Raw genomic sequence first — 8541 nt, 5'->3', positions numbered from 1 at the left:
ATTGAAATAACTCCAGGATCTCCGGAAAATAGTCTCGTGTAAGTCAAGAATTTTCCAGATTTGTGTGTGTGCAATACCAAATTATTGGTTTTAACACACCAAAGCTTCGAAAAATTTGACTCAACACCACTATGTTCCAGAGAACTTCATGTTCAGTGTTACGTACAGAGCAATCAGTAAAAAAACATTTTTGCAGTTTGGTTTTTTGGTTAATGGTAACCGTTAAATCATTTTGTGTCTGCGCATGTTTGCACTAATATATTGAGCATCATGACACAAGAATAATTTTTTTCGTATATAATTCATTGTAAATTTACCACTATTTTTCTTGTAAATCTGTAAAAACAAAAAAAAAAAAGAATTCAATTTTATAACAAATTTGCGCGATGACCGTAACTCCATTACATACGATTTTTCCCATGGATGAAGGACGCTAATGTTGGCAATATTTTTAATTTTTTTCCAAAAATGTTTTACAAAATTTTTTAGTATCTTGAATGAACGTTACATAATATTCGTGCCTGAAACGAATATTCTTTTGTTGAAGTCTCCTTGAAACACTTTGGTGCGGGCGAGTTTCGCGTCCTCGGAGACCCGGGTTCGTATTCCCGTTCGGAAAATCTGATCTCGTTCTAAGGCGGTAAATAAACCACGCAAGGGATGCAACGACACAACAACGCAACACACAACCAATTCAAGAAGTCGCGAACACTAGAACTTGAAATAGTAAAACAGTATAAAAATATATATTTCCCAGGATTTTTTTTAATAATTCATAAATATAAAGAAAATATGTGAAATTGTCAGTAATTTTATTTTAAAGCTCTGCAAAAGTAAATAACGGAAAAAAATGATGTATGTATTAATAAAACATAATGGCGCATTCTATGGACGTAATGTCAATGAAGTCTTCGAAAACTTCAAATATGGAAGGCGGGGGAACGCAGTCTTAAACGCAATATGTTGAAAGTTTGCCGAAGCCGGCGATTCGTCTTTGCGTCTGTCGTAGCAACGTAGTTTTTGAACTTTTCGCGTCTTGTGTTTCTTATGTTTCTGCGTTCCTCGCGTAGTTTATAAACCTACGTGGTTCCCTCGAAATCGCCCCCAACGCAAATTTTGGGGTGGTTCCTATTATTCAATGAGCGATTCCTTCCCCAATCTTCGGTGTATTTTTCTTCTTTTTCATTTCTTAGACCACCGCGCTGTGTACGAGACGAAAAACTAGGTATATAAAAAAAGAAAACTTAATATCCTTACGCCAAATGGCCATGATAACGTTTTTGGTTTGATGAATTTTATCAGGGCCAGAGCTTGCAAATCTTACAAAAGACGTTGAAAAGTCTTATTAAAATTTACGTAGGTACCTGCAATTATCATATTGTAATGCTATTTTTTATGTTGCACGAATGATACATAATGTTTATAATATTAGATTTGGTTAAGTATTTGTAAATGTATTTATTACTATTTACTTTTATAAATTGTTAGTGTTTTCAACAAACATAGAAAACATTAAAGATTAGTTTTTTAACTGAGGTATCCGAACTTAACGTGTAGTTATGTCCGAAATTATATTTTATCTTTGATAAATGTAGCATTATATGATGCAAATAAGAGTTTTTTTTTTTAAAAAAAAGCCTCAATAATTGAAAGGTTCCGAAAAATGGTGTAAGAATTTTCTAGATTTGAGTTTCCAACACCAAATTTCAATTTGAACATTTCAGAGGTGAAATATGTATCTAGTTAAAAGCTACGAACTTTTTTGACTTTAATCACTATGTTCAGGACCATCTCAAAATCGAAACCTCAATTAGAACAACTTTGTTAAAAATGCTGAACTATTAAGACCACTCTACAACCACGACACACATTTGAAGTCACTCTTTGCATTCATTTGGCATGCTAAAAGCAATTAATGCTTTTGTTAAGAGCGTGTAAAGCACATTTGCGATTATACAATGTTGAAAAGCGTACAGCTATTGCGATAATATAAAGACCTTTTATACCAACCTTAAAAATCTTGCACCGTTCGCCGTGCGTAGCGAATTAGAGAACAATACTGCCTCGTCTCGTGTGAAAAGGAAAAAGTTGGATAGAAGAAATACTCGATTGTAAATAACAACAGCTTTTTTTCTTCTCAATAACGTGTTTTGAGAAAGCAAAAATACTGAAAATATTCGGACTATTTTAACACAAAATTATAATAGTTCGTGGAATAAATATAATAAAGGGAGTGGTAGAAGAACTTAATTTTTTTTCGTATATCTGTTCCTCTTATCTGTGTGCCAACTTAAATCAGTTGTAATGCAGATGTAATAATTTATAAAATAGTTGAAAATACACAAGGATTAACACAAATTTTAAATAAACCGTATTAGTTTTTCACTTTATATAAGTTGATTTATTTTATTTATTGTTTTTATTGGTGGCGAAGTTGTGGCGACACACCTTTTCGTACAATTAACCACATTAAAAATTTGCATTTTTCTAGATTAACATCGCATCTTAAAAAAATAAAATAAAGCATAACAAAGTATTACTTGATTTAAAAAAAACTTGAATGTAAACTTAATATACAAAGATAAAAGATAAAACAGAAAACTTGTTTGCATTCGACTCGAGATTGGCATACACACACACCAGCTGAAATATAATTGAAGGTTAAGAGTCATCTGTTGCCAATATGATACAGTATAACATTCAAACCATTCTCCCACACATTCTTACAGCAGGTAAGCCGCGAAGTGACCATGCTGAGCAGGTGTCCAGCCTGTGCTTGGAGGTCGCTAGGTTATTAGATAGCCTTGTCGCCTGGTCCAGCTCCAGAGCTGCAGCAGATCCTGATAAGCTTCTGGATGAATGTGCGGGGATTGCCAGCATAGAGTTGCGTGTGGCTCGTGTCTCTTGGCTACGGTAGCTGTGTAGGTAGTTTCAATTGGCCGACAGATAGCGAGGGGATCCCTGCTGCAGTGCATCATAAGTAAGAACCAGTCTTCGAGCAAGTTTCAAAGTTTAAACCATTTCAACTGCTGATAGTACCGAGTTAGATGGTCTCGTGATTTTAGGTTGAAAATAAACCTTACACAGAAGCTTTTGAAGCCGCGTTTATGTAGATTGGAACCTCACTTAATATTTCAGCAATAACTTATAAATTGAACAAATCCATGAATAATTGCTACTGCTGTGTGTAGTATATTAGCAATATACTTTAAATAATATTGTTTTATTGTCGTAATTTATGGAACTGTTTAAAATTGATGACCTGTAATTTACGTTTCAAGAAAGTCATATAGAAAGGCTTCTTGGTCGGATTACATTTCTAATCGTTGAAAACTATACTGTGAAAGGTAGGTATTAATATGGTACTAGGTGTTTAGATGTGAATGTAATGTGAATGTAATGGCGCGTGAAATCGTGAGAAAAATGCTTAAATGATGCAACCATCGGTAGCTGCAAGTGAACACGGGCGAGTACATCGCTACGTGGTAAATGAACGTTGCTATGTGGTAAATGAACAGCGATTAAGTCTAGACCTTCGCTCGCATGACCGGTTGTTTTTTGTTCGTTTTGCGCCGGTCATGACAGACCATGAAGTCACGTTTTGAACCGTGAATCTAATTTACCATCTCGATCCCGTCGTGTACGTGAAGCACGATGCACGAGAACCAAAACCCGTTCGTTACGTAATTGCTTCATATAGTGCCGAATAGCTCCTTGCGGCAGATACCGAATCTCTAGATTTATTTCAGTCCGTTGTGCCTGTGTTGTCAGAGTACTCATTACTAGAGACTAGGTTTTATGGTTCTGTTTTTAGGCTGATTTGGTTTTGAAAACATGAGATTTCGGTGTTACCTATGTTTATTTTTTTATGAATTTTTTCATAAAGATAGCATACCTTTCAAGAAATATGACACTGAAATGTTTCATAATACTAGTTTTACCCCCCCCCCCCCAAAAAAAAAAGGGTCGTTTTGACTGATAAATGTTGCACTTTTAAAATCTAATAATTTTTAAGCGTGTGTAACTAACTACTTGTAAAAATAAAAATAAATCACCAACTATAATTGTGTGTTTAAAAAATGTACCAACATAAAATGTAAAAATGTGTTACTACGCAATAACACTTTGAAGATCAAAAAGAAAATATTTTCTAACCTATTTAGTCCATACGTTTGGTATAACCTTAAATTAATTACATTTATTGAATTTAATATATTTTAAAGTTATGTTTTTGTGATTCGAGTTAAGTTTTGACGAATAAGACTAATTTCATGATTTCAGTTTCATTTGGTGCTTTATGGTGTATTAATATGCATTTCGATGTTATATGGTGTATTGAAAGGTTTTTCAATGTATTTCTATTTTACCGAAATTCACCATATCTTGTCGCTTCTCATTACTCGCTTCGAGTATGAAGCATGTATTTTAAGAAATTACCAGCTCAAAAAATTTAGCTATAAATTAATGAAGCATGCTGTCGCAAGTTTTGGCTTAAAGAAATATCAGTTAATGGAAATATTTTTAAATTACGTTTTGCACCAACATCGAACGATTCATTGATTTAAAACTATCATTTTTGTAGTTACTATTTTTTTCTGAAAATTGCAAACTTTATTTTAAAAAATTTGCCGTTAATTGGCCAAATGGTATCAAGGAATTCTGATGAAAAATCCACTTGACAAAATAATATTTAGTGAAATTCATTGTTAATGTAGGTGCAGCAGTTTATTTTACGTAAATACATAATTTCGTTTCACAAAAGATGTGTTGAATGTTTTCTGCAATGAAGAAGAGTGGTGCATCTAGCGAGAAACTGGCGTGAGCTCGGTGAACTCAAAGATAAAAAAAAATATTAACAGAGAACCCAAACAGAGGGATGAGAAACAAGACAAAAAAGTTTACACCCCACTGACCAATTTAATTCTACCTTTGCATTTTCATTCATCTATGCTTGCGTGAAACTACACTGCATTTCTTTTGTTAATGGAACATAAATAGTCATGTAAGCTTAGAGATATTTGTAAATTTTTAAATTTACATGAAAATAATTATATCACTCCAAAATAGTTTCCGTAATAATACTGAGTTCGGATTCTTATCCGGGCATTTGTGATGTACCTACAATAGTTAAAGTTATTTGTAAACCGTTCCCTGAATAGAATTACACTAATTGTGCACACAACAAAGTAAAGTAAAATTTTTGAATATTAGATTATCTTTTCCGTGGTTTAAAGAAAATATGTTCGAACGAAACATCAATTAAAATACAAAATTAAGTGCCAATTATCGTAAGAAATACTCAGTATTATCTCGAAAAACGTATGCAGAAATAACCATAGTCACTCGTTAAAACAAAGTTACAATATATTTTTTATAGTATTACAAAACTTTTCTTGGCAAATGGTTACCAAAGGAATCTTTTGTGAAAGTACAGAAAAATGTTTTCTGTCGACGTTCTCAGGCAGAGTTTGTGAACTAGCACGTGACAAAAGCACAAAGAAGGACAGGGTGGACGCAGAAGTAAAACGTAGCCATGTCCGAAATCGCCTGAAGTGTATAACCTACTTTTATGTACTTGTCCCAGGGAGTGACGTCACGAGTACTGGAAGTGAAGTAGGCAAGTACGCAAGCAAACTAATCTGTGTACTTCTTGCGTACTTCCAGGTTAAAGAAACGTCACCACTTTGAAAAGGATTTTGTTGGTTATATATTTTAATCAATGCTTAAGTAACTAAAAGACTCGTTAACTCATTTTCACTTGATATTTTACCAGAAACAACATACATGATACTTAGTAGATTTTCAAAACTAATGTGTTTGTATTTGAATGGAAAATAAATATTTTCCTTTAGAATAAAAAGTTGTATCAATTTTATTAAATAATAACTAACAAACCTTTTAAGCAGACTAATGCCATTTACAGAGGCCTAAAAACCACACATATTCTAACTGCTCTAGCATATCACGATGCCAACTTTCAGTTCCTAGCGTTTCGGCTTGTTTTTTCACCTTCATTTGAGTTGAGCCGTAACAAAAACGACTATTCTGACAGATATGTGTAATGATCACACAGAATGCTACGAAATATGGTTTCGCTTTTTCGTGACCATTGATTTTTTTTTTTTTACTTTTTATACAACGTAGGTAGATATTGTGTTTTTTGAAATCTAACTCTTCAGAATAGCAAATGCATGTTAAGATTCTTTGATTTTTTAACACTTTATATTTTACGTTGGTTTTAGTCCTTCTTGTACTTTAGAAATTCTGTATTTTTAGTTACTAGTTATGAGGTTACAAAAATCTAGTTTAATATTGTCATCAGAATTACTTCATGTAACTTGACTTGATGTTGCAATGGTTAATTAAGCGTAAAAAATAGAATGTTCTAAATTAGCCATAAATACCTATGATAAAACAAATAAATATCAAATATCAAAATGAGCCTAATGAAGAAACTATCTCCTGCAAATTTAAGTTTCAAAATTAAAGAGTAAGCGAAATCTTGTGACTTGAGCGTTTCTTGCGTCACTTGAGTGACGCGCTCGTGCAATTATAGCGTTGTTTATTGTGTTTACATGTATGAACATGTTAAATGGATTATAAAATTTAGTTTTTAGGTATATATTTTCTTGAAGAAATAGTAGCTAACTGGAAGTTTTTGTTTGCAGACGATAACCATACCATTTCATACTTTCACCATATTCCTAATTGTTGTAGAATCTACAATTTATACACAAACGTAATAAAACAAATTGTTTTGCGTTCAGATATGCCACTTTGCCCACTTAAAAAAATATTCGCGTCGTGTTACTGCAGGTATACAATATTTCACTCCAAAATAAATACCGAAATATGAGGCAATACTTGTTTGAGTGCTCGACATAAAATATTTTCTAATTAAACCGAAGAATAATAGTTACTGTTTCCAGCCAGAAATTAAGTCAACAACAGGTTATACAAAATAAGTCTGAATCTGACCGACCAATTTTAGCTGAAGATTGAGCACAAAAAATAAATAAAACATGGAAACATTTACACGACTTATGACCTAAAGTTCTTCCTAAGTTTGTTAAAGATGAACCACTTATTTATTAAAAAAAATAATAAAAAATGTAATATGTTACTTCCAATTATGTCAGTGAAGTTATTTTACGACAGCCACAAGTTTTGAGGCAGCTGTAGAACCTTGTTCAATCCAACACTATCCAGACAGACGCATTCCTTCTTAAATATTTCTCTGTCCTGTATGTACGAGCTTTGTAACAGTTCAGAAAAAAATAATTTCTGAACTTTCGTAAAACCAGTTGCCAAGAAATAGTTTGTAATACTACAAGAAAGATATGTTAACTTCGTACAACACATGGCTATGGTTATTTTTGCATATATAGAATTCGTTTTTCGAGATACTATTTCTTACGCATTTTTTGGCGTATTATTTTATATTTCAACCGGTGTTTCATTCTAAAATGTATGTTTTAAACCATGGAAAAAATAGAATATCCAATAATAAGACTTTATTTGGTTTTATTATTTTATTAATATGCGTAGTTAATTCTGGATGGCTATTCAGGGAACCAGTTTGCAAATAACTTAACTAATTATTAGAGGTACGTACTAGGAGAACACAAAGCATAAATATCTGGCGAAGAATACGAATCCAGTATTACTGCAAACACTATTTTGTAGTGATGCAATTTTTTTATATATAAGTGTACAAATGTACAACTATATGTAGCTGTACATGACTATTTCTGTTCAATTTACAAAAAGAAAAATACAGTAGACGAGTATAGGAAGAGTTTTATCTAAATTATTTGACGTGTGGAACTGTGCTACGCAAAAAAGCATACAGAAATGTCAGTGTAATGCGAGTCATAAGGTCAACGTAAATTTTCAATGCGAGTGCATCATGGCACGTTGCGTACAGGCATTTAGCATAAATTTCCTGGAGCGTTCTTTCGATCTTAAAGCGACTCTTGAAGTGATCGTAGTAAATTGTGGCTACTCGCGACCATAGACTAAGTATAATGGCACAGAGTAGCTACTTAATACTATTGCATCTATTTTTTTTTTTTAAATTCTTCTTAGTATTTATGCAAAATTGAAAACTTGAGCAACTAGAAAGTGCTTTTGTGATTGTTTTTAAATACGATAAACGCGTTGTAAGTCAATAATGCCTAAATGTAAGCCTTATATGTAGTTATGCCATGAACGGTAAAAAAAGTCTAATCTATATTGGAAAATTAGGGATATTTTTTGTTATTCTTAAGAAGCGTTTTATTTACCCAATGTTATGATTGGAGATAAAATGTGTGTGTGTACGTGTGTGCGTGCGCGCGCGCGTCGAAGAATAATATTCTAAGAACATTTTTGAGCAAAATGCATTTTCAGCCACAAACTTCATCGTTTGACGTTTTTATAGTGGTTCACAGCATTAAGATTTACGATATATGTCAAAATTTCACATATTTTGGGTTGAAATAAATGAGATACTCTTTAAAATTCTTTGAACTGCTCTCACGAAAAATATGGTATTTATGG

The sequence above is a fragment of the Bacillus rossius genome, chromosome 5 (assembly GCF_032445375.1).
Source record: "Bacillus rossius redtenbacheri isolate Brsri chromosome 5, Brsri_v3, whole genome shotgun sequence".
Classification (NCBI taxonomy): Eukaryota; Metazoa; Arthropoda; class Insecta; order Phasmatodea; family Bacillidae; genus Bacillus; species Bacillus rossius.
This window is presented reverse-complemented; position numbering follows the sequence as displayed.